Source organism: Canis lupus, chromosome 22, assembly GCF_048164855.1.
Source record: "Canis lupus baileyi chromosome 22, mCanLup2.hap1, whole genome shotgun sequence".
Classification (NCBI taxonomy): Eukaryota; Metazoa; Chordata; class Mammalia; order Carnivora; family Canidae; genus Canis; species Canis lupus.
In genome coordinates this window covers 4,321,236-4,348,166 of record NC_132859.1, presented here as the reverse complement: position 1 = coordinate 4,348,166, position 26,931 = coordinate 4,321,236, and the positions used below count along the sequence as shown (strand labels likewise).

The window sequence follows — 26,931 nt, the reverse complement described above, 5'->3', positions numbered from 1 at the left end:
ACTAAACTAAGTCAAATCTCCACCAAATGCTGATCCTGAAACTCTGAGTATACTTCTTGACCCGATTATGGATTTTTGTGTTGTTTCCTGACTCTACTTTGAGCCCATATTCACCTCCAGCTACTTTCCTATGACTATTCTCCTTTACACAAAATGTTGGCAAATTTGTTAGACTGGAGTAAACTGAAGAATAAATGGGAGATACAGAATAGGATAAAGAACACATACAAGACATTTTGCATGTAGGGGAGCATCAAAGCCAATCTGCTGTGTTATGATTCAATAGTGGCTGCATTCTTCTCTTGAGGCCACACAAAATATGGCCTTAAGACTCACCACTGCATCAATACTTACTCTTTCTTGGCCTTTCATATACTCCTCAACTCACTCTAATATAAAAACTGTAGACATTAGAAGAATGAAGCTACTGTAAAACTACAGCATAAAGGAAGGGAGCCAGGAAAATGCATCTGATCTCTCTGTTTTCTCATTGGCCAAGCCCAACATCAAGCCAGGGGCAAGAAAGCCTGTGTTATACAGCTCATAGCAAGGAGCCTCCCATGGCACAGAGAGGCATAGAGAAAGGCAGAAAGAGAAATGGAGAAATCCAGTATGCTGTTCTTTCTTGGATTTCTCTTCATTTCTCTGGCCATCCTTCTCAATCTCTGATGATTCCATTTTCTTCTTTATCACCATTAAATGTTAGAATACCCTAGTCTTCAGTCCTAGGTCCACTTGTCTGACTTACTTCACACTGTCTCCTTGGGAGGACTCAGTTATAGTTATGGATGCATTTACCACCAGGGATCCACAAATGTAGAATTCCTTTCTAGATCACTCCCTTGAAGCTGAGACTTAAATATTCAAATGTCTACTGGACATCTCTAGTTAAATGTCTCCAACTCAAAATGTCCACAACTGCCTTCATAATCTTCTCCTTTGCATGGACCCTCTTCCAGTTCTCCCTATCTGTGAATGACTACACTAGTCAGAAAGCTCTCTAATCCCAGAATCCTCTTCTTCACATTCCATGTGCGATATGTTACTAAGCCAAATGGATTTTCCTTGGAAAGTCTCTCAAGTCTATCCACTACTATTTGTATCCACCACCACCAAGGTCTAGAAGTCTTCGTCTACACCAAGACTACTATCACCTATCTCACTCCTTCCTCTACTCTAATCCATTTTCTTTTTTTTTTAATTATTTTTATTTATTTGTTTATGATAGACACAGAGAGAGAGAGAGAGAGAGAGAGAGAGAGGCAGAGACATAGGCAGAGGGAGAAGCAGGCTCCATGCACCGGGAGCCCGACGTGGGATTCGATCCCGGGTCTCCAGGATCGCACCCTGGGCCAAAGGCAGGCGCCAAACCGCTGTGCCACCCAGGGATCCCCTCTAATCCATTTTCAATATAGTATAACCAAGTGGTCTTTTTAAAAATTCATAATGTGGTCCTTCCACCGTCATGCTTTAATTTTTTTTAAAAGTAATTTCTACCCCCAAGGTGGGGCTCGAACTCACAATCCCCAAATCAAGTTACATGCTCCAAGAACTGACCCAGCCAGGTGCCCTTCCAACTGTCAGGCTTTAAAGGCTTCACTCATTTCTCTTAACTTACTAATCAGAATCTTAGTCATGATCTACAAGGCTTCCTTTAGATTCTCTCCTATTGTTTCTTTTTGTTCCCCGTGCTCTTGTTCTACTGCCCTTACCTCATTTCCTGGGCAATGCGGACCCTCCTCCTGCCAGAGGAGCTTTGTGAGTGGCCCCCTCCACATGAAATGCTCTCCTTACCCCCACCTCACTCCTTTGGCAACACAACTCCAACTCATCTCCAACAAGTTGGAATTTTTCCAGGAGAAAGCCTTGCTGCCCATCCTCCCCACTCTCCAACCTGGTATCCTCTTGCTTAGCACCATCCACTTTGTCTTCATAGAACTTAGCTCATTTTTAATTGATTGGGGGTGATTACCCCCTACCCTCAGTAGACTATAAAATCTGTGTAAACAGGACTGTATCTCCTTTTCCTTACCACTGTATTCACAGCTCTGTGCCCAGTATATGGTGCAAGACTTTCTTAGTCAGTTTGAACTGCTCTAACAGAATACCATAGACTGAGTAGCTTATAAACAACAAGTATTTATTTCTTATAATTCTGGAAGGGAGAAGTCTAAAATTAAGGTGTCGACATATTTGATATCTAAGGAAAGCCTAGAATCTTCTTGATTCATAGACTTTTTGTTGGGTGTACACACAATAGAAGGTACTAAAGAGCTCTCTGGGGTCTCTTTATAAGAACCCTAATCCCATTTTTGAGGGCTCTGCCCTCATGACCTAATCCCAAAAGGCCCACCCCCAAATACCGTCACACTGAGAAATGGGTTTCAACATAAGAATTCTGGGGTAACATAAACATTTAGTCTGCAGCAATGATTAACAGATACATTAGTTAAATAAAGATATGGATAGATAACTGGATGGGTGAAGAAATAAATGAATGAATGAATGCTAATCCTACAGCTGGAAACCACTATGATTCCAGCTGGGAGGTCTTGGGTGGAGGCTAACAGTACAAGTCTGAGCCATGAAATAGAATGTAGAAACTGGATTTTTAATGATTTCAAGATCTGTGTAAATTAGAAAGTCTATTTAGCAATCCCTTGGGTGGGCCCTGCCTCAAGGCATTCTGGGATCTCACAACTGCAGGCCAGAAGAAGAGGGGAGGTACCCAGGACCTGAGAGAATATCCTGCCCACAGCACACAATAGTGGAGGGCCTGATGTGAGGCGAGGAGCTCAGGAAATCAGTCTCGGCTTCTCGGTTTAACGCTCGGATGCTCAGAGTTGACGGAGAGGTTAGCACAGAGCTCAGTTTCTGTTACAAAGAGCTGTCCTGCAGGTTTGCCACACCTGTCAGTCGGCTGCTAAGACTTTCCAATCAGATAACACACAGGAGGGCCTGGAGAGTCCAGGGAGGAAGAAACCGGTCCGGCTGGCTGGCTGGTCAAACCAGCTGTCTTCACATGGCTGAGCGCTCTTGCTTCAAGGAACCCACTGTGCGCATCTCCACGTTCCCCACCATGATGCCAGCACTCTTTTGCCCACTTCCAAAAGGTTTTGTAGCTGTCATGTAAACCTAGCCTATGATTCAAAATCACCACAAAATTATTTTTAGAAGGAAACACACTATTCAATGTTTAACCTAAAGTGAATGAAAATATTTAAAAACCGGTTTTGGAAACAGTACATCTTGGTATCTGAATATAACAAACCACCACGGTGAGAAACAAAATCTGCAGCTAACAACTATAATGCACAAGGCTGAATCATTAGCCTCAGGAGTCACCAAGGATATATGGAATTGGGTATTTTTGTTTTTTTTTATTTTTTTTTATTTATTTATTATTTTTTTGAATTGGGTATTTTTAAAGGCCATGACAACTGGCTGTTTTATCCAGCTTCAGAAAATATCAAGTCTCCAACTCCCTGGCAGGTTGGGTTTTGTTTGTTTGTTGTCTGTTTAACTTTTAGAGCATTTCTCCATTTTTTAATGTATGTAGTATTCCCACTTTGATACAGTCTTTCCAGTTATTTGTAGAGCCTGACTGGACACACACAGCATGCATACAAAGAATGAAGGAAAGAAAGAACAGACCCAGGAAATGCCTTCCCTTAGAGGCATGCTAATGCCAAGGCTCAGACTTGACTTTACAGTTTTCCAAACTTGTCTCTGTTTCCAATGGCAACTGTGAAATACAACCAGCAGAGTGTTTCACATTTAGATTGCTTTTGTCAGTAGGTTGCATAATTATATTGAATGTGCTTAATCTCTCTTAGAAAAAAAAAAATCTCTCTTAGAGCTAAAACACGGAAAGATTTCATTTGGTGAAAGAAAGAAGAAGAAAAAAAAAACAGTGGAAAGTATTTGAAACCAAAGCATTTGTGGATTTCTAACATTAATATATAGTGTCCTTTTCCTGGTTTGGTTGCAGAGGTTGCACACTGGAACTACTACATCTAAATGGAGAGGTTTATAGAAAAATTTGTTGTGGTTGCTTCTTACAATCAGAGCCAGAATGAAGAAGGATTGCATCATATCTCTTATTATTGGGTTAGGGAAAGAAAACAGAATTATCCCTTTCAACAAACCTTTTTTTAAGGACCTATGATGTGAAAGCATTGGGTTTGGTCTGCTGGGGAAGATAGGAACAAAGTCCTGCCTCTGTGAGTTCGCAACCAATTAAGGAGAACTGTATTGTTAAAAATAATAAATAATGTAACAGTGGCTATTTTGCATGTCTTAAAATTGTCAAAGTCCTCTGTGCTGGCATGATCAAAGAAAACTTCCTAGGAGAAAATGCCAGTTGAGCTGAGCCTTATATAAGCAAATGCATGGAAGCGAGAAGCACACATCGCCATGCAATCCCTCCCCCAGCCTGAAATCCCACTGAAATAATGATCAAAGTACCCGTTTTGAAAATAGCAAGCAGCTTTAGCTCTCATATTTATCTCCAAGGACTGCTTGACACACTATCTGTCCCTCTCTCTCTCTCATTCATTCATTCTTCTTCCCCCCGACCCCCAAATAAACTTAAATACCAGAATTGGATCTAACAGAAAGAACTCTGGAAAGCACCTAAACTAATACAGAGATTCCCATCCTTTAAGACAAGTAGAGTAGTTTGAGTTTTGTTTTGTTTTGAATTTCATGATCCCATAGACATATTTGTAACCCCAGGTAAAGCTTAGATTAGGTTCAAAAATGCTGGTTTTAAAAGCTTTTCTTGTCAAACTTTGATCTATCTCCACTACCCCAATACCTCAAATGTTTCCTATTCCACATATTTAAAGTGTAGGGACCTCCTATCAGATCCATTTCTGCCAAGAAACTGAGGCCCTCACTCTTTTCAGATCTGTTTCCTACAAACATAGCCATTCCTACACATACACATATACACATGCACACACACACGAGTGCATGCAGAGGCATCACAGGAGGAACAATAAAATTCTGTCCTCTTATATCTCCTCATTGTCATGAAATTATCTCCAGAAAGCCCAAAGAAAAATTCATTATGAAGAGGGGCTATCTGCTAATTTCATACGCTTAAGATAAATTCGTAAAACCAACTCCTAACGTCTGACTCTGAAATACATATATATATATGTATATATGTATATATATACACATGTTATTCAACTAGCTGTCATTCAACAAATACCAATATCCATTGTGAGCTCATATTTTTCATTTTAAAATGGTAGTTTACATCCTCTTTTATTTTTTAAATGTATTTAAAATGTATTTATATTATTTTTTATTTTCACTGTTTTGCTTCTTTAATATAAATATATCAGACATATAAGCTACAACTAAGCAAAAATAATAGAAATCTCCTGCAATCTAGCCATCTCTCTCCATTGTAAAATAGTTTGTGGATGACTTTTTATTATTTTCTAGATTATAATTCCCCTGAGTTCTAAGAACATATCCTGTTTATCTTTTTAGCCTTCAAATTTATTGCACATGGTTGGGAATTTGTAAATATTTAAACCATGAATTTCAACCTGGCTGGTGGGAAGGTATAGAGAATCACAGGAGAAGCTCTTTCCAAATCACACAGCCTGCTACAGATCCCTCATCCACCATAACACTCCTGGGAGATTCTAGAACAGTGATATATACCCTAAACTGCACACTAGAAACACCAGGCCAAACCCTACAGCAAGATTTCTCAGCCTTGGCAATGCTACCATTTTTCACTGGATAATTATTTGCTGGGGAGCTATGCTGTGTATCGTTTAACAGCATCCCTGACCTCTGTTCACTCCATGCTAGAAGTACCATTCTCCCCAGCTGTAAGAATCTGAAATGTCTCCAGATATTTGCCCTTGGGCAAAAACATCACTCTATCTCCATTTTGAGCTATGGCTCTAAACCAATTAAATCAGATTCTCTGGGTGTGAGACCGAGGAGCATCAAGATTTTGAAAACCCTCTGGGATACTCTAATGTATGTCCATGGAGGATCTAAGACAATGGGACCATATCTACCATTCCATCTTGTTCACTGCTCTACCAGCAGGCACAATATCTGGGCATGGTAGGCTCTCAAAAAAGTAACATTAATCAAGTGCTAATTAAAATAGTACATGACTAGTTAATAGTACTTAATTGACTAATGCCATAGGAAAAAAAAAAAAAAACTCAGCAGAGTAGGAAAAAAAATGGAAATGTCTCAGAATCCTGATGACATAATCAACATGTACATGGGTACAGCTGAGAATCACTAGGTTGGACTACACAATGTTAGAACTGGAAGGGCCTAACAGATCATTTAGTCATTGCTGTCAGGCTGTGCTCTGTTAACCCCTGAAGTACCTTAGTGGATCCTCAAGGGCCCACTTCCCTCAGGAGGCCTCATTCCTCAGAAGGATAAGGGAAAGGCTAAGCGAGTGGGGGTCCAGACTTCATGGCATCCCTTCAATGCAGAAGTTCTTTTATTTATCTAGCAACTATTTGCAAGACACATGCATTTTGCCAAAGATATGGCAGTGCTACAGATGTGTAGGAACAAGAAAAAGTAATTAACCTTCTTGGGGTGCCTGGGTGGCTCAGTTGGTTAAGTGTCTGCCTTCAGCTCAGGTCATGATCCCAGGGTCCCAGGACTAAGTCGCTGCTGAGCAATGAACCTACTTCTCCCTTTCTGGAGCTCTGCCCCTCCTCCTTGCTCATGCTCCCTCTCCCTCTCCCACTCAAGTAAATAAATAAAATCTTTAAAAGCACACGTAACTTTCTTGCAACTCACAATTGTATATTTTATTTGTTGGGGTTCCACATAAGATTTCTTCTGAAAAAGGGTTCTTATTCGATTCATAGGTAAAGAAATATGGTGAAAACCCACTTCCCCAATTTGTAGATAAAGACACCAAGGTCAAGTGAATTACACAATTAACCTGATCAAAAATTATCAGAACAAAGACTAAAACTTACTTTCCCTAACAGAAAACCCAATGATCTACATAGCATTCTACATTCTAGAAGTAATGGTTCCAGGCAAGAGCTGAGATACATGCAAGAGTAGACCTCCTAGCATTTCCAGTTACCTCATGGAGCTGTTATGTAAAATGGAATTCCCTAGGGCACCTGGGTGGTTCAGTCAATTAAGCCTCTAACTTTGGCTCAGGTCATGATCTCAGGGTTCTGGGACAGAGCTTTGCACTCAGCAGGGAAGCCTGCTTCTCCCTCTAACCCTCCCTCTGCTCACTTTCTCTCTCTCAATTAAATAAAAAATAAATAGAAAAGAACATCTTTTCAAAGCTGGAATTACCTGTAGCTCAATATATTTGTCAGAATGACTTTGGTAGCAAGTCACTAAAATTCCAACTCAAACGGGATTAAACAATACAGAGCATGTATTGGCTCACATAATCGAAAAGTCTAGAGTAGGTCTTGTCTCAGAAGAAGCTTAATCCAGTGATTAAAACAACGTGACTGGAATGTAGTTGCTGCCTCTCATTCCTCAGCAATATTTCCTTTGCGGTTGTTCCATTCCCAGCATGCATTCCCCTTGAAGTTTTAAGGTCTCCAGGCTACATGTTTCCAGCAGAAAAGAGAAAGTCTGCTCTCCACAACTGGTATCCAAGAACATAGGCTTTTTTTTGGTCCTGATTGGCCTCACTCACCAGTACCCAATGGGGCTCATATGCTGATTGGTGTATGGTGACCTACAGCTACTAAAACCCACACAGGTACGGGAAATTTGATTTTTTTTTTTTTTGAAAAAAAAAAAGGAGGGGGGAGGAAAGAAGGGAAGGAAGCAACCAACAAATAAACACACTATGCTGGCTATTCCAAGGTGTTGTATCTGAACCAAACTGTAGCCCAGTAAGCTAATGAGAATATTAATGAGAAACTAGAGTTTAACAAACATTCAAATGAGGATGTGCAAGTATTAATGGTGGTAAGGTTTTGGGTTATGTCTATCTCTATTACAATTTTCTATATTGTCTGAATTATTTATATAGCAATATTGAAATAATTAGAATGAAATACATGACAGTGTGTGTCTGACTCTGGTCTATCCAAAGATACTTTGATTATGCAGGCAAAGGCAAATAAAAATTGTTGGCTTTTTCACAACATTGCCTCAGAAGTAAACTTGATCTATTTGCTCTGTGAGTGCTGAATAACCACAAGCAAAATATGCTATTTTTTGCTTTAAAGTACAAGGGATTAGGGGCACCTGGCTGGCTCCGTTGAAAAAGCATATGACTCTTGATCTTGGGCTCTCGAGTTCAAGCCCGACATTGGGTGTAAAGATCACTAAAAATAAATAAATAGACAAACAAACTTAAGGGGAAAAAGTACAATCGATTTAATGCTATACTTGGTGTGGATACTTAGTTATCGCTTCTAATTAAAATATTCATATTTAAGGTATTTTTTACAATGTGTTGATTCGACATAAAGGTAATTTGCTTTCATAAGGCTAAAATTCAACCTACACTGATTCTACTGACAGCATCTGGCATGTCTTCTTACTTCTGAAGTTAGATCTGAAACTGCATAAATTGGTAGAAATTATTTTATGTGTGTGTACAATAATGATATTTTTATTTTTTTAAGATTTTATTTATTTATTTATTTATTTTTAAGATTTTATTTATTTGTTTGAGAGGGAGATGGAGATGGAGAAGCAGACTCTGGGCGGAGCAGGAGGCCCAGCACAGGGCTCGATCTCAGAACCCTGAGATACAATCTGAAGCTGAAGGCAGATGCTTAACCCATTGAGCTACCCAGGCATCCCAACTGACTTTTAAATTTTATTTCCTCCTTTTTATTTCTCAGAAAAATAGGAGAAATATTTCTTAAGTCAGTGTTTTGAATCTGTGGGAAAATCATTATCTTTGGCTGTTCATAATTTTTCTGAAGATATTTATAATAATGGAAATTATGAAGAAAATAACCCATCCTTATTTTCTCTTGCCTCTCATCCAACTCTTTTTTTTCCTCGTGGAATTGTTTGGCATTGTCACATAATGACTAGAAAAGTGCCCATTATGATCTTCCCATCTGATGAATGGGTAAATGGCCAAACTGCGGAACACAGGGAATCTGGGGAGGGCTAGCACAGCTCCATGGAAGAATGTACACAGGAATGACTCTTCACTATTTGGTAGACTCACTGAAAAAGATATAATAATAATAGTTGACATTACAAACATAATGTACTTTGCATGTCTTAACACATTTAAATCCTCACAACAGCCTTACAAAGTATTACACTAATTTCATGAATGATGACTTAACTCAGAGGTTAAGTAATTTTCCCCCGCAAGATTTCTTTAAATGTCAGTCCTTATTCTTATCTATCTATATGATTTTCTCAGATTATAAGATATTGGTTTTCACTCCTGCTCCTGATAAGATACATGATATTTTTAAAAATATTCATAATCCTGAACCAAAAAAAGACATGATACCAGCTGTTGCCGAGGATGTAGAGCAACTGGAATTCCCACACACTGCAGGTAGGAATGTAAATTGGTACAACTACTTTAGGAAAAACACTTTAATCTAGTAAATTACTTGGCATATTGTAAGTAACTGCTAGATGGCCTTCACTGTTTTGGTTTTCACTTACTTGATTTGTGGATAATATCTGGCTCTCAATGGCAATTCTGAGCTATCAGATTGGCTCCTGCTGGCATCCCAGGAAAGTGGGCTTTCAATCCTCCTTCTATTTACATAACTAACACCCACTCCCTTGGTCCAACTTCTTCCCAATCCTTCCCAATCTCTTCTCAAAACTAATTTCCTATTTACTGCCCTAAGCTCCTCCAGACCTGATGCTCAGCCCTACTGTGACTTCCTTTTCCTCCTTTAACTATGACTTATGCTTCCATCGTTCCTGGTAAACATTCCTCCCATTCTCCCTACCGTGGCACAATCCATACATAAGCAAGGTTTACCTGAAATAAATGTACCCCTGGCAATGGGACTGAAATATCAGGTTGTCAATCCCATGGTTTCAGGTCTGTCTTCTCAGAACTCAACTGCAGGAAAAACAGCTGAATCTCACAGTCATTTCTTGGTATTACTTTTTCCGATAACAAGAATCATCTGCCATGCTCTATATGAAAGCTGGGTGTGCAGTCTATTATTTTGGAACTAGCACAATCTCTGACCAACACAAATTACTCAAAAGTTTGTAAAACTGCATTAAACACCATTGTTTCTCATCAGAATCAAACAGAAAGTCAATTTCTTATGCTTTAAAATGATTTGCTGTTTTTTACATGAAATATCCTGGATTGTGTATATAAATACAAATCAGTTTGAAGCTGTTTTTCAATTTGAGTAAGTATCGTGAAAATGTCAAATAGAAAATTAAGCAGTAAATAAACAGGGTTTTATAGGAGCATATTGCAAGAATTATAGGAATTTTCTATTTAACAAAAGAAAAAATTTAAAAAGCCTCAGATTGTAGGTAACAATATCCTCAAGCTATTTACTTTTTAAATTTGTTCCCAATAGTCAACTAAAGCAAAGCAAAAAGAAGAAGAAAGGGCAGGAATGTTTATCTTTAAGATGTCATTGTGAAGTATTATATCATAATTTTAAGATGATAAATACATAGTAAAACAACTGCTCAAAAAATATGTAGAACACACAAAAGCCAAGGACACATAATGGATACAAAGCATTTCTTGATGGACTCCTGCCAACCCTGCGTACTCTGACATCCTAAATAAAACTTGCGTATAAAAGCCACCTTTATATGTGCTAGACCCAAGTTCTTCTGAAGGATTTGCTCTTCTGTAGACCACAACATTCATGTCATCTTTCTTCTATTCCTAGAGCAGAGATAAGATTATTTTCTTCCCAGCTGTTAGTGTGGATGAGGTGTGTATGGCTCATTTTAGGATTCTCAGCCTCCTAGAATCTAATGGTTGCCCTATTGCAACCAACTATTTGGCACATTATAGAACAAAATATGTATATGTGTGTTAGAGAAATATACTTCCATTAAGTATATTGGATATTAATATACTAACATCCATTAAGTATATCAGTTAGTATTATTTTGGTTGTGAGATAAATCTAATTCAATCTAGCAGACGCAAGGGGAAAAAAATGGAGTTGGCGAGGAATAGAGTGGAAAACTGATTTCCTCACTAGATTGGGTAGGTCAGGGGTATTTTCCTGACAGAACCAGATCAGCCTGATAGAATGACTTCACCTAAAAAAAGGCTCAGTCTTGTCTGTCATTGTTCACTCCTCGGTTTTGCTTCTCTCTGTATGTATTGGCTTAATTCTCTCCTACTATAAATGGCTTCCTCCTTGTGGCCAGGGAAGGAGAAGCGAGGCTACAGACAACTCCAGGTATGTATAATTCAGTCAATGAAGCCAGAGGAAAGAGAGATCTTCTGTTCCTCTCAGTGTCCACATATAAAATTCTAAGGCAGTAAGATGGAACCCAGCAGTCATTGGTTGGCAGACATCGGATATGCGTGGAGTGGGGGAGCATTAGTTTACCAAAGGAAGGGGAGATGCCATGGCCTCAAGTGGGCAAGTGATACTGGCCAGATAAAAACAGATATCCTGACTATCAGTGTGGTAAATGCTGTTGGTCTCCATCCCATACCCTCTTGGCGCACCTCTGAGTTCACCTGTACCTGTGAGAGATGGCTCCTGGCACACTGGCAGCTCCCCACATCAAGTTCCTGGCTCTCTCCGTTCTTCTGCCTGAGGGCTTTCTCCACATGATAGGAGCTTGCACCACTGCAGACAGGCACAACACGTAGAAGTACTGGCAAGTTAACCTCTGGGCATGCAGTCAACCTTTACCTAGTGGAGAACGGGGTATGGAAGGTAAAGTCCTAGCTTTCTCACTGTCCAGGGGACAATTCTGAGGCATGTTCCACAGTGTTCCTCACAATGTCTCCACTGGGACCGAACTCCTGCTGCCTACAATGACAGCTGGCTTATTAGCACACCTTTTATCGGTTCTTCTCCTTTCCCTGTCTCACTTTCCTCCTGCCTTGCTTGGCTGCCTAAGCTCCACCCCAAATAAACCACCTATACCCGAGTCCTTATGTCAAGGTCAGCTTCAGGGAATCCATAGGTAGACAACCAGGTTATCTATTTAATTTGCCAAACAATAACTGTACTAGATACTGGAAATATAACAATAAATAAAATAGGGATTACCTCTCTGGAAGAGGATAGCCAAGAAACTTAACCTCTAACTATAACTGTCACCATATTATTCCATGTGCATTTTCAGTGCCAATTAAAAAGAGAATAATTACATAGATTTGTCTCACTTATTGGTATAGATATTAGCTATATAGAAAATCCATTTTTAAGTATTCAATTAATTAATATATTTATATGCATTTATGTTCTCCTTTGTCCTACATTATAAAAATAAAGTTTAGGTCCTACTCAAAAATTTTGTTCCCGATTCCAGGAAAAAGTCAAATTCAAGAGTGCTATAAATGGACTCAGGCCGGGGCTACTTCTTAGCCCACCTTGCTCCTATCAAATTTTTTGTCATCTCTGCAGGTTCAATTTTCACTTTAAATTCTAGAACCAATCCTAATCTTCAATCAAAGGAATGCATTGGTCCAAGCAACTAAAAGGTCCTGGGGCAATGTTGTTTTTAGGCATCAAAAGATTCAGATTGACTGTATCCTGAGGGCTTTGTCTTCATTTCCTGGCTGATTTACAGTTCCACCCACCCACCTGCTTATATCAGCTTTTTCTTCATATGGCTCCCCTCATGATACTAGCACTAGGTGACAGCGTCAGAGAGAAAAGCAGATCTGCATTCTAGCAGTCTTTGTAGAAGTTCACTATTGATCCAGCCCATGTCATGGATAACATGCCTCTTGGTTTAAACTATTCAGGATTCACCCCAAGACCAAGATGGGATCAATTCCAAGCTCACCATCTAGTTGGTTTTCCAAAGAAAACTGTGGTAGGATAAAAAAAAAAAAAAAAAAAAAAAGAGAGCGAGTGGAAGCTAGGCCCCATGCTGATGAAACTAGAACACTACTGAATAATCTTTCGGGTCCTTCCAAATAAGATAGGATTTAGAATAGGTTTAAATAATTTGCACATGGCTCATCTGTTTAGGTCCACACTTCTAGAATGTTTGAGAACAGCTTGTTCTTTTTTCACCATTTTAAACATCTCATCCATTACACTCATTTCTAACAGTAAGCTGCTTTAAAACCCTTTCACCCTCTTCTAAATGGTTCAAAAACAAATTTTACCCTATTCACATCTGGTTTATTATAAGCTGCTAATTAGCTAAAGCCAGAATTACTAACATTTTATGGTACCAGGAACTGATTCTGTAAGTGGTTAAGGCATATTAGGTGGTTTACCACTCCCAAAGACGGTTTCTCCCCTTCAACTGAAGTTAAGTATTCCCTTCTAAAATATGACTCTTTTAGATCTTTCATCAAAAGAAAAATAGAAAAAAAAAAAAAGAAAAAAGAAAAATAGAATTTAAAATAATCTATTATTGTAACTGACTTAAAATAATGTGATCCTTCCATTTCAGATCCTCTAGACTGTTCACATTAGTGATCAATAAAATGCTAATTAAAGAAATTAAGCAAGTTTGTGATTTCACTTGTATTCAGGTTTCATTTTAATGGGATATATCTGTATCAAGTACAAAATATTGTCTTTTTCATAAAAACAAAAAAAAACAATTTCAGATTTCAAAAAGATCTTGAAAATTTGCAAATGCAACCATACATGTGAACTATTTCCAAAATATTTGTTTCACTGCTGAAATATGCATATAAAAGTTCTCTATTGTCTCCAGAAGATAAAATCTGTGTCTCTTACCAAAGAAAAGGCAGTTTTATCTGATGATCAGATAAAGGCCCACCATATTTTGCAAGTCTGAGAAGCAAATAAGAAAATAAATATGTCAATCCCCTTTAATGTTGGCTGAGTATGTACTCATCATTTTGAAATAATTTTTCCTGTCAGATAATGTGGTTATTTTCTAGGGAAATAAAATATTTCACTGTTTGGCAATCTTCTTCTGGTTGCTCATTTATAATACGAGGTGAAAATGTTAATGTATTTATTGTTTACCATAGCATGAAGCTGAAAAAGGTACAGATTTACTAGAAATTTCTGTAAATTTCAGTATTTTTTTAATCACCTTAAATGATAAAGCGAATATTGAAAAGAAACATACGTCTGATCTTAGGTTTTATTTACTGTTTAGCTTAGAGCTGTGTCACCTTCTCTAAGAAGTCTTATTGGATATAGTCTCTTCTGTGCTCTGAAGATATCTTGGGCACATCTCCATCACTGAATTTATCATACTGTAGTATAATTATATGCTCACGTGTTTGTCTCCCATCTAAGTTATAAGGGAGGGATCCTATTACTAATATCTGAGTCAGTTAGGTTCTATTAATAATGAGTATACAGGGATCCCTGGGTGGCGCCGCGGTTTAGCGCCTGCCTTTGGCCCAGGGCGCGATCCTGGAGACCCGGGATCGAGTCCCACATCGGGCTCCCGGTGCATGGAGCCTGCTTCTCCTTCTGCCTGTGTCTCTGCCTCTCTCTCTCTCTCTGTGACTATCATAAATAAATTTAAAAAAAATTAAAAAAAATAATAATGAGTATACAGATATTAATAAGACATGGTTTCTGTATTCTAGGAAACCACAGTTTTATAACCTGACCTCTGTGCCTTCCCAGTCCTCAAAAGGATCGCAAATTAACAACCATGGCTTCCAAGAGGTCTTTAGATAGATTTTTTTCCAACTTACATAATAGAAAAATTTGAACCAACTTTAAATTGTGGATGATTTCATACCAATCTCAGGATTTCAGCTACTCTTGAAATATCAGAAAACCTGGCAGCATTTGGCCTGAGTTCTCATATGGTATTAATCAACTGCTGCTAAGCAATAGTTATTCCTTTACACAGGACATGTAGTCTCCAGTTTCCCTCGATTCCTACTGCTCCCTATTATTCTCTGATCCCAAGACTGAGAATCAGTTGCCATTTATACTTGCATTGATACTCTTGGTATAGAAGTATTTTTGTGGCTTGTGGTGGTTTTTGTTGTTGTTGTTCTTGTTTTTTTGTTGTTCTTGTGGTTTTAATAAATAAAAAAAAAAAGAACATCAAAGACAGATCTAAAGGCCCACATGATTTTTTTTAAAGATTTTATTTATTTATTCATGAGAGACAGACAGAGAGAGAGGGAGAGAGAGAGAGGCAGAGACACAGGCAGAGGGAGAAGCAGGCTCCATGCAGGGAGCCCAACGCAGGATTTGATCCCAGGTCTCCAGGATCACACCCTGGGCTGAAGGCGGCGCTAAACTGCTGAGCCACCTGGGGTGCCCTTAAAAATATGCCAACCTGCTTTATTTATCTGCTCACCTGAACTATTTCAATAACTTTCTGATTAATTCATTCAAATGTGCGCTCCTGGATCTAACGGATCCCTCCATCTCCACGTTCTCCCTCATTCTAACCCATCCTATGGGTTAGTGTGCTCACTCCTTTCTAAATCCTTTAGTACTAGTAGTCGTAGAAGTAGTGACAACGGCAATAGTTAACATCTACTAATGCTAATGCTAACTAGCTCTCCTGCCCTGCTCTGTGTACTTTAACATTTACCTTAACATTTACTTCTTATGTCAGCTGTTACGGAGGTGGTATTAGTACCTCCTCTGCATGAACTCTGACCAGTTGCACGCAGACACAACTCAGTAGTGCTCACTCCGTGCCTGTACCATGCACTTCTCCTCTGCCCAAGGCCGCCTTGTGCTTACTGATACTGTGACCTCCCTAGGCAAATATGTGGTGCAACTCAGAGGAGCAGAGCATCAATGCTCCATTAGGCGCATCTCTGACATTTAGGAAGTAGGAGTCAGTGGATAAACTCCTCCCCTGGGAAGTTAGAAAAATCAGTGTCACTGAATACGAAGGGGCGGCCTGCTCAATGCTGCATCTTCCTTGCATCCTTCTCCTCTCGTCTCTCTCTCCCCCCTCTCTCATGCCTGCCCCCTGGGACTGCACTAATAAATCGTAATACTGATGCAACTGCCGCAGGCTCTGCTTTCTCAGAAAACCAGACTGAGAGATTCCTTCATACTCCCTCCCTTTTTTCTTTTTTTTAAACTTAAATTTATATTGCCTTCAAAAAGCACCTACCTCATCATCGTGTTCCTCCTTCCCGTCTCCCTGTCTCCCTCTCAGCACGGCTCTGACTGGCATATCAGCATCGGCTTAATTTTCTCTTTGGTCCAGCTTCCGCCACGTGGAGAGGGCCATGGTGTCTGGAATTCCCAAAACGCATTTCCCACGGCTCCTAGCACCCGATGTGATTGCTTCTGCTCCTCAAAATTCCTCTGGAGGATTCTCAAAAGGAGACTCCAGCTGACCTTAGGACAGATCAGAAGAAAGGGAGGGAAGGAAGGTCCTAGAGCCCTGACCCCAAGGGGAAACTTCGCAGGGCAGGGCCTGTGCTATGTACAGAGTCAGTAAGGCTCAGCCCCAATGTTATACCTGCGGGAGCCCCTCTGAGCCCCAGAGCCTCCCGGGGTCATTCCAAGGGGCCCAGAGCCCCCGGTGTCATACCTGCGGGAGCCCCTCTGAGCCCCTGAGGACTCGTGGGGTCATTCCAAGGGGCCCACGGCTGCAGTGTCACACCTGCGGGAGCCCCTCTGAGCCCCTGAGGACTCGTGGGGTCATTCCAAGGGGCCCAGAGTCCCCGGTGTCACACCTGTGGGAGCCCCTCTGAGCCCGAGGCCTCGTGGGGTCATTCCAAGGGGCCCACGGCTGCAGTGTCACACCTGCGGGAGCCCCTCTGAGCCCCAGAGCCCTCCCGGGGTCATTCCAAGGGGCCCAGAGTCCCCGGTGTCACACCTGTGGGAGCCCCTCTGAGCCCCTGAGGCCTCGTGGGGTCATTCCAAGGGGCCCACGGCTGCAGTGTCACACCTGTGGGAGCCCCTCTGAGCCCCTGAGGCCTCGCGGGGTCATTCCAAGGGGCCCAGAGCCCCCGGCGTCACACCTGCGGGAGCCCCTCTGAGCCCCTGAGGCCTCGTGGGGTCATTCCAAGGGGCCCACGGCTGCAGTGTCACACCTGTGGGAGCCCCTCTGAGCCCCTGAGGACTCGTGGGGTCATTCCAAGGGGCCCAGAGCCCCCGGCCTCACACCTGTGGGAGCCCCTCTGAGCTCCTGAGGCCTCGCGGGGTCATTCCAAGGGGCCCAGAGCCCCCGGCCTCACACCTGCGGGAGCCCCTCTGAGCCTCTGAGGCCTCCCGGGGTCATTCCAAGGGGCCCACTGCCCCCGGCGTCACACCTGCGGGAGCCCCTCTGAGCCCCTGAGGCCTCGTGGGGTCATTCCAAGGGGCCCAGAACCCCCGGCGTCACACCTGCGGGAGCCCCTCTGAGCCCCTGAGGCCTCCCGGGGTCATTCCAAGGGGCCCACGCCCCCGGCGTCCCACCTGCGGGAGCCTCCCGGGGTTGGGTCACAAAAGGCCCAGCGCCGCATCGCAGGAGGTGCCGGGCTCGGGCCGCGGCTGCAGGAGCGCGGGGATGCCCGCCGCCGGCCCGCGCAGCCTCCCTACCTGGCGGCTGAGTCCTCCCGGGTGAGCCTCCGGCCCGCGCGCAGCCGTCCTCGGCCTCGGGGCCGCCCACCGCGTCGGGCCGGGAAGGTCCTTCGCTCGCCTCCAGGACGCCAGGCTTCCTCCTCGGGGGTCTCCTCTCCCCTGTCCCGTGGAGGAACAGACGCGCTCCCGACACGTGGCCTGCGCTGCGGCGGGGCGAGGCGGCCGCGGAGAGGTCCCGGCCTGCGGACGAGGGCGGGGTCGTTCCAAGGGGCACCGGCAGCCGCGTGAGCCCGACGACAGGGCCGCCGCCGCCCCGCGAGGCCGCAGCTCGGGGCGCTCCCTCAGGGGGTGCAGACGCGGCCCCCACGGCGCGGCCCCCGCGGTGCTGAGGCGCGACCTGCAAGCCCGGGGTCGCGGCGCGGACGCGGCTGTGGAGGCCTGAGGTGGTGGTGGCTGTGGTGGTGGCGGCGGCGGCCACGCTCCGGGGGGCGCCCCTCCCCCCACGGGCCGGCTGCCCGCGCCTGCGCAGTGTCCCCGCCGAGGGCTCGCCCCCCGGGGCGCTCGGGCGCACGCGCAGCCCGCGGCCTCTGAGGGGCCCTGGGGCGCCCCGGCCCCCGCGACCCCCGCCTCGCCCCGGCCGCGCACCCCGTGGAAGCGGATCCGCGTTCGGCCGCCCGCGGGGACGGCGCCGAGCTCCGCCCGGGCGTGCCCTTCCGAGCCTCAGTTTCCTCACCCGCCCCCGAGGTAAGAGCCCATCCTGCGAGACGGAGGATTTCCGGCTAAACGCCTAGCGCACAGTAAGTAATCAATAATCAATAGTCGGGCGAGCTCCCCTCTGTGGGCCTCCTCAATGTATTCACGCACACATGGGTTTCCAGTGTATTTACACCCCCTGTACCTTCAGGCACCGTCTCCATCCTTTTGATCAAGGCAGTCACCACAGTTCGCCTGACCTGCGTTAGCGCGGGGACCTTCCAGTACATCCCAGTACATCCCAGTACATCCCAGTACGTCCCAGTACGTCCCAGTAAGTTCCAGTAAGTTCCAGTACATCCCACTACGTCCCAGTACGTCCCAGCATGTCCCAGTACATGCCAGTACATTCTAGTAAGTCCCAGTACGTCCCAGTATATTCAAGTACGTTCCAGTCAAAGAAGTATTTGCTCAAAGAGTAACTTCCACGGTGCTCGACACATGCATACATCCCAGTACGTCCCAGTACATTCCAGTACATTCCAGTACATCCCATACATCCCAGTACGTCCCAGTACATTCCAGTACATTCTAGTATGTCCCAGTACATCCCAGTACATTCCAGTACGTTCCAGCACATCCCAGTACGTCCCAGTACATCCCAGTACATTTCAGTACATCCCAGTACATTCCAGTATGTCCCAGTATGTCCCAGTACATCCCAGGACGTCCCAGTACATGCCAGTATGTCCCAGTACATTCCAGTACGTCCCAGTACATTCCAGTACGTCCCAGTACGTCCCAGTACATTCTAGTACATCCCAGTACGTCCCAGTACATTCCAGTACGTTCCAGTCAAAGAAGTATTTGCTCAAAGAGTAACTTCCATGGTGCTCGACACATGCATACATCCCAGTACGTCCCAGTACATTCCAGTACATTCCAGTACGTCCCATCCATCCCAGTACGTCCCAGTACATTCCAGTACATTCTGGTATGTCCCAGTACGTCCCAGTACATTCCAGTACGTTCCAGTACGTCCCAGTACATTTCAGTACATCCCAGTACGTCCCAGTACATCCCAGTATATTCCAGTACGTCCCAGTATGTCCCAGTATGTCCCAGTACATCCCAATACATCCCAGGACGTCCCAGTACATGCCAGTATGTCCCAGTACATTCCAGTACGTCCTAGTACATCCCAGTACATTCTAGTACGTCCCAGTACATTCCAGTACGTTCCAGTCAAAGAAGTATTTGCTCAAAGAGTAACTTCCACGGTGCTCGACACATGCATACATCCCAGTACATCCCAGTACATTCCAGTACATTCCAGTACGTCCCATACATCCCAGTACGTCCCAGTACATTCCAGTACATTCTGGTATGTCCCAGTACGGCCCAGTACATTCCAGTACGTTCCAGTACGTCCCAGTACATCCCAGTACATTTCAGTACATCCCAGTACATCCCAGTATATACCAGTACGTCCCAGTATGTCCCAGTACATCCCAGGACATCCCAGTACATGCCAGTATGTCCCAGTACATTCCAGTATGTCCCAGTACGTCCCAGTACATTCTAGTACGTCCCAGTACGTCCCAGTACATTCCAGTACGTTCCAGTCAAAGAAGTATTTGCTCAAAGAGTAACTTCCACGGTGCTCGACACACTGCTCTGGTTCTTATTTGCGAGTTTTTACCCTTTTTTGAAAATGATGAGTTCTTCCACAGATTCAGGCAGTTAAGCCTTTTCCCGACTGTTTTATGAGGAAAGACTTTTCCTTCCTCTCCCAAAAACGTACCAAACACCCTTTGGGTGGTAGCAAGGACCGTTGGAAGTATTGAGAATTGGAAGAATGAGCAAAACCATCTCTGCCCTCGAGGGCTCGAATATTAACTTGTTGATGTAGCTATTTAACGTTCAGATGTATATTTCTGTATAGTTAATTCCACATGTTCCTCATGTGCTGGAAAAAAATACACATCTTTCAAGTTGGCTCCTTCCCGACTGCATGCTGCCTTCGAATCCACGCCTATGATGCAAGTGGAAACTGTTCATGTGTATTTGATTACATGAAAATAGCTTATGTATTTCCTTCTATTAATTACAGTGACTCTGAAATTTATAAACCATTTCCTTCTCCATCCCATTTGCCATATTCTCACAATATTAGTTACATACCCTTGATTTAACTAAGCACAGAAACGTCTGAGATGTATAAATGTGGGGCTTTAGTCACATTGATTTTCAGAGTTTTATATCTGAAACTTACTTCTCAAAATTAAAAAAAAAAAGGGTTTGTTTATATGAACAATTTAAGGGACTCCTATACTGAGAATGACAAGAGTTAGCTTTTCTTTCATATGAAAAGAAACAGATTATTCTGCTATGGCCTATTTAATTCTATAAGGCTTAAGCCATGTTTCCTTTGACTATTGCAGTGAATCCACTGCGATCTAGCCAGTTGTGTGTAGTTGAAGGCCCCGGATGAAATAAAGAACTGCACCCACTCTGAATACCCAAAACCAAATGTATCTCACTTTGCTCGCCAAAATTTAGTCTGCTCAAAGCTAGGACACCAGGCTGTTTTCTTTCCTTTCTTATATCAGCAGGATCCTTTGTCACTTGTAATGAACAGAACCATTCCAGACATCTGGTCTGGACATCACTGGCCTCCCCTGGGCCTCAGGCAACCGCAGAGGCTCCCACCTAGAAACACATACCTGCGTGGCTGGAAGGAGCCACGGACATCGAGGAATCTAGGGCCTGCACTTTGCAGATGAGGACAAAACTCTGGTTGGCACCAATTGAGTGACTTGCTCAAGGATGCATATAAATTAGCAAAGGAGCTTGGATGAATGACCACGTGCCTGTTTTAGGAGAAGGACCAACTCACCTTCTTAACTAAACCAAAGAGAGCAAGTGCTCCTTGGTTACTCCTTACCTGTGGCAAAATTCTGAAATGAAAAAAAAACATGTCTTGGGGGCTTGGTCCCACTCTTCCCCCAGCATTTTCATACAGCCCCAAACAGGCTTGCTTTTCCAGGTGCACAAAGACTCACATTCTTTCTTTTCCACCACCAGAACACCTTTCTCTTCTAGCCTTCCTAACCAGATTGGTTAAACCAATCCATCCTTCACTGCGCATCATTGATGTAATCCTTTCCGGAGGGCTTGCTTGTTAAAAGAGTTTTGTTAGCTCCAAAGAACAACTCTAATGATAGCACCAGGACAAGTTCAGGGTCCGGGCTTGGCAGCGGCTTTACAACTTCTGTAAAATGAATTTTAGCTGGTGGCTGCTCCAGAGTTTTTATGTAAGAGGCCCTCAGAGGAGTCATTCTGGTTGGAAGAGGGTATTATGGGGTTTTTTGTGAACCTGAATTTGCCTAGAAAACCCACCCTTTTTACATAGATTTTTCCAGGAAATTTGTTTATGGTGGCTTTGGGAACAATGATGGAAATCAGACCAAGTGCCCCCTTGAATACAAAAGCCCCCTAGCTGATTACAGCACTTTTCAAAATTGGTGGCACTTGGGGGAATAGGAGATGATCTACAATCTTGTCTCACTTTCTCACGAATTTCTGGCTTCCCAATGCTGGTCACAGTTGCCTCAACCTTTCCTGAAGTAAAAATCAGTCAGCATAAGCCATGAGTACTGCCCTAAAAATACTCTGTGTAGTTTTAAAAGCTGTTTTAACAGAAGTAGTGTATAGGGCCAGTTTATGAAGAACTGGCTCAACCATTTTCCATTTTATGAATTGATTAGAAAAACAGGAATTTAATATTATAACTTACACATAGTTTGCACACTTTGAAAGAAGGGAGTGCAAGATATGGCTTAATGTATCAGACTGGAGATCTGATGCCAGTTCAGGGTTCTGTCCAATTGCACCCTGAGATGGCCTATAGTGTCAGGTAAATCGGGGAAGATATTCTGGGGCAGTGGATCAACCCATACTTTGGAGTAGGTGATTATCCACCTCAAAACAGCCAAAGTAAATGTTAGTTGCTGTCATCTGGCCTCAGATAACCTGGAGCAAATTATAAATTCCTTGAAGCCTGCACTAAATCTTAATCACATCACCTTTTTCTTTCTGCCTCCCACCCAAATCCCAGCACAAAAATCAGCATTTAATAAATATTTTTAAGTGGAAAAATAGAGTTCTGACCTTAATTTATTATCAACTTTTCCAAAAACATATCATAGCAAATAAGCCACTTCTCTAATCCATATCTCACTTGGCCAAGGTACTACAAAAGACTGTATTTTCCATTGAAACATATGCCCCATTTGCCTTTTATGATCACATAATTTTTAGATAATTTTCTGTACTATATTTTTCACAAAAGGAATAAAAATGAGAGAAAAAAAGGAAAATTATGATAAGGAAAATGCTTACATATATGTTTTAAGAAAAATAAGCCCCTTGTGGTTTTATTTCTAAGCTTTTTCATAGGTCATAAGTTCCTGAAGACTTATGTACATTTTTCCATATTAAAATGCATTATATGTTTTAGATATCCACAGTTAATAAGTCAGCAATTTAAAATAGTCATTAAGCCCTCAGAGCTCCATTGGCCGGAAGCATTCTGAATAGTCTTGTACAAACAACTTGTTCACCATAGTTGTAAATTTGATTTGGTGTGTATACAGCAATATCTGACCTGCCCAACCTCTAGTGCGGATCCTAAGTTGTACTCATACAAGGAAAGGGATAACATTTGTCTAGTTTTACTGTGCTACCCTTCCCCCCACCTTAAGCTGTCACTCTGGCTTCTATTCCCCCCCTTAATTCATAAATCTTTTTCAAAGACTTTCTCATCCTATCCCTTAATTCTTCGTTACCATTAGGACTGCATTGGATCCCTCCTGCTGGTTTAATAGTCGACACGGGGAATCACAATAGCTGAAGATTTTCTACCCAGAATTGGAAGTATATTGATTTTCTTCATCCTTCTCAAGGCCATGATATGCTGATCATCATTTTCCTGCGCACCTAGAAACAACTAGGCCTTTCCCAAAATTCACTAAATGTCTTGTTGAGGAACTTAATGAGTAGAAGCACTAGCTCTGGAGTCAGACTGTTGAGTTCAAATCCTCACTTACCACCTAGTCACCTATGATCTTGAGCAAATTAGCCTCTCTAGGCCTTTACTTCTCACTTGTCACATGGAAATAATGATAAAAATAATTCTGATGTTAAAGGTTGTTTTGAAGATTAAACAAGATCATATATACATAAAGCATTTAGAACATACTACACAAAACAAGCTCCTAAGCCTATGGATTCATGTTACAGACTCTGTATGAGATCTACAGATTAACAAGATTTACAAATGGAGGAAACTGGAAAACCACACAATCCAGGACTAAAAATATCCAAATGTGTATAGGGCCCAGACAAGTAATATGATTGATATACTTTTGAAGCAAATGTACATGACGAGAGGGGTGGGGAGGCAAGACTGTGGTGACCTTGCTGGAGGGACTGCTTCTACTCAGGGCGAAGTACATCAAGTACATCGCTGCTGTATGAGATCAGGAGCCTAGTCTTACTGGTTCTTCGAGTTTGTCAAGAAAAGCCAGAAATGCAGATTTGTGTATAGTCTCAATGTTAAGATGTTGACAGTTAATTCAATTTTTTATAAAATTCTTTATCGGTTTCTTTTTTAAAAATATAGTAAAAGATGGTAGCTTCTACTTGAAAGCCTCTATTCCAATCTAATTACACTTCATTTGAAAATGGAAAAAGCAGGATTACGAAGAAAAATGTCACGTCAAAGGTACACACAACCAGTGAATAGCAAAAGTCTAGCAAAGCTCATATCCAGACAACTCTGACATCCTTCCCCATGATGGCTTTATCTCTCTTATATGCATTTCTAATCTGTCCCTAAATGCTGTTATTCTGTATCATCTGGTCCATTTTCATGGCCACCCTACTTTCTGGGAGCCTATTGCCTCAAAATCTCCACACCAAAGTATGACCTACACTGCCCGTTTGCTAAAATCACATTGACCTTCTTACCATTTGATCACAGCCCTGCTTTAAGTCCTTCAAAAGTTCTTATCACCCACCGCATCAGAGCCAAGTGCACTGGCCTGAAAGTCACTCATCCAGCCTCAGACCGATTTCCTTTTGCTGGCCTGCTTCCTGGTTCCTCCGTGAACAAGCTGGGTTGCCTTGGGTGAGTTCGTCGCTTTACCTCAGGCTTTCTCTATATCAGCTGAAAATAATGGGAGAGTATAATGGTAGCACTAGCCTCACGGTGTTGTTATAGGTATTACATGAGCGAGCCCCTGTAAGGAGCTTCACGTGGAGCAAGCAGTCCGCAACGCTGCTTATTCACGTTCCTGTGCTATCTTTGCTACCAGATTCTAAGCATCTCTGGAGCCGAATCTATGTCTCATTGGTGTTTGTTCTTCCCATCTAAATATTAAGCATATACTGCATATTTGTTAAATATTTATTCACAGGGTGAATGAATACGTAAGCCAATGAATTATCTATACAATCAGATAAACCCGTCCCTCTGTGAAAAATGAAAAGCAGTAAGTGGTTTCAAGGCCCGCTAGACTTGGGACAGAAGCAGGCAGGGACTCTGGGGAGTTGGGCAGGTAATGGTGACTTAAAAATTTTTTCACATCAGTGATGAGTGGTGGATGCAGCAACCAGAGCCAGGCTCACTGCTTAAATGAGGGTCATGGATGGGGGTCCCTTCACTTGTAAAAGGAAGCATTAAAAAGTTGTCCTGCTGCCTAAGATTATAGCTTAGCTGAGACCAGGGAGATGAGAGAACACAGGCACAGCCTTATGGAACGGAACCAAGCCACTGGCTATTTCTGTGGCTGGCCCCTGGGAGTTTTCAGAGCACTGGAGAGGAGGAGTCCCAAATCACCACCATAAAACCTAGTCCTGGATCGTGGGTGCAGCAAAGCCATTGGATGTTTGAAACAGAAGCGTGCCATCAGCTGATCCCTATCTGAAGACTTTGTCTTTTGTTTTCAGAAGTTTAGTTATGATGTGTCTTGGAGTAGGTTTCTTTGCATTTATCCTGTTTATATTTGACTCGCCTTCTTGAGTCATTTTTATGTCTTTTGCCAACTATGGAAAGTTTTCAGCCATTAGTACTTTAGGTAATTTTCAGCCCCTGTCTCTCTCTCTCTCTCTCTTCTCATTGTGAGACTCCAATAATAATATAAATATTAGCTCTTTTGTTATTATCCCACAGGTCTCTGAGACTCTGTTCATTCATTTTTTTTTCAGTCTGTTTTCTTTCTGATCTTCAAATTGGATAAGTTCTGTTCACTGGCCTCAATATCACTGATTCTATCCTCTGCCATCTCCAATTTACTATGGAGCCCATCCACAGAGTTTTTCTTTTCAGTTATTGTATCTTCCCGTCAATAATTTCCACCTGGTTCTTTTTTTAGGACATATTTATTTGCTGATACTTTATATTTTTCATTTGTTTCAAGAGAATTTGATGTTGTTAAGACATTTTTATGATGGTTGCTTTAAAATCAGTGTTAGATTCATCTAACAATTCATCTAATTCATCTAATTCATTAATTCTAATTCATCTTGGTGTAATGCATCTGTCAATTTTCTTTTTTCATTCAAGTTGTGATTTGTTGGTATGACAAGTGATCTTCATTTTCAATTACATCCTGGATATTTTGGGTATTATATAATGAGACTCAGGATCCTATTTAATCCTCTTTTGTAGCCAATAGTCACCCTGTTGAGATATAGTGCAATGGTTGAGTGGTTATGCATGCTTAGCTTTGCCCTGCCAACAGCGTCCCAACCAAAAGTGGAGTACCCATGTGCACTACCTCATTGCAGATGGGGAGGTGGAAATCCAGCTCCCCCATAAGCCCCATTGACATGCTCCCATTGAAAGCAGGGTACAGGGAAGCCTGGGTGGCTCAGTGGTTTAGCGCTGCCTTTGGCCCAGGGCATGATCCTGGAGACCCAGCATCGAGTCCCATGTCGGGCTCCCTGCATGGAACCTGCTTCTCCCTCTGCCTGTGTCTCTGCCTCTGTGTGTGTGTGTGTCTCATGAATGAATAAATAAAATTTTTAATAAAAAAAAAGCAGGGTACACACTAGCTTTGTCTTGTTGCATCTATGTGGGAACATAAGCATAGCTCCTTTTAGGCCCTGCTGATACCAGGGCAGGGGAAAGCACAGAGGACTGAGTCACACTGCTTTGTGCTGTAGCATCTGGGCAGAAGCTTGGCCCCCCACTAAGCCTTGCTGATACTCAAGGGTGGGGGAAAATGAAGTACTGACTCATTCAGTCTCTTGCCAAATGGGAGTGGAAGTTCAGCTTGCCACTGGACCTCCCTGATACTACCTTGGCAGAAGAATTGGAGCAATGCCTGCTTCTGGTGAAAAGATCAGCTCCTCGTTGAGTCCCGCCAACGCAACCCAGACAAGGGAATCAGAGCACCAGCTGCTTCTGCTGAGTGGGAGATGGAAGATCAGCTCCCCATTCAGTTTCACTAACTTTGCTCTGACTTTACCCCAGAGGAAGAATCAGAGCACCAGCACCTGTTTTCAGGGGGTGGAGGGTGGGGGTGGCAAGGACAAAGGAGGGATGGACGGAAGATCA

At 42.8% G+C, this 26,931-nt stretch overlaps 1 long non-coding RNA gene across 4 annotated transcripts; it reads right to left on the bottom strand.

The window, feature by feature from the left end:
• Positions 1 to 2,590: 2,590 nt before the first annotated feature.
• LOC140613805 (uncharacterized) lies at positions 2,591 to 17,862 on the bottom strand. 4 transcript variants are annotated; one of them, XR_012014694.1, is made up of 6 exons: positions 17,631 to 17,862; positions 16,213 to 16,442; positions 11,681 to 11,852; positions 9,974 to 10,858; positions 8,989 to 9,186; positions 2,591 to 3,140 (listed from the first exon to the last, which is right to left on the bottom strand). It is a non-coding gene; the product is annotated as an uncharacterized lncRNA (long non-coding RNA). The 4 variants fall into 4 exon arrangements; XR_012014695.1 differs by having other exon boundaries at positions 2,591 to 9,186; positions 9,974 to 10,057; positions 10,777 to 10,858; XR_012014693.1 differs by having other exon boundaries at positions 2,591 to 9,186.
• Between the last annotated feature and the right edge of the window lie 9,069 nt (positions 17,863 to 26,931).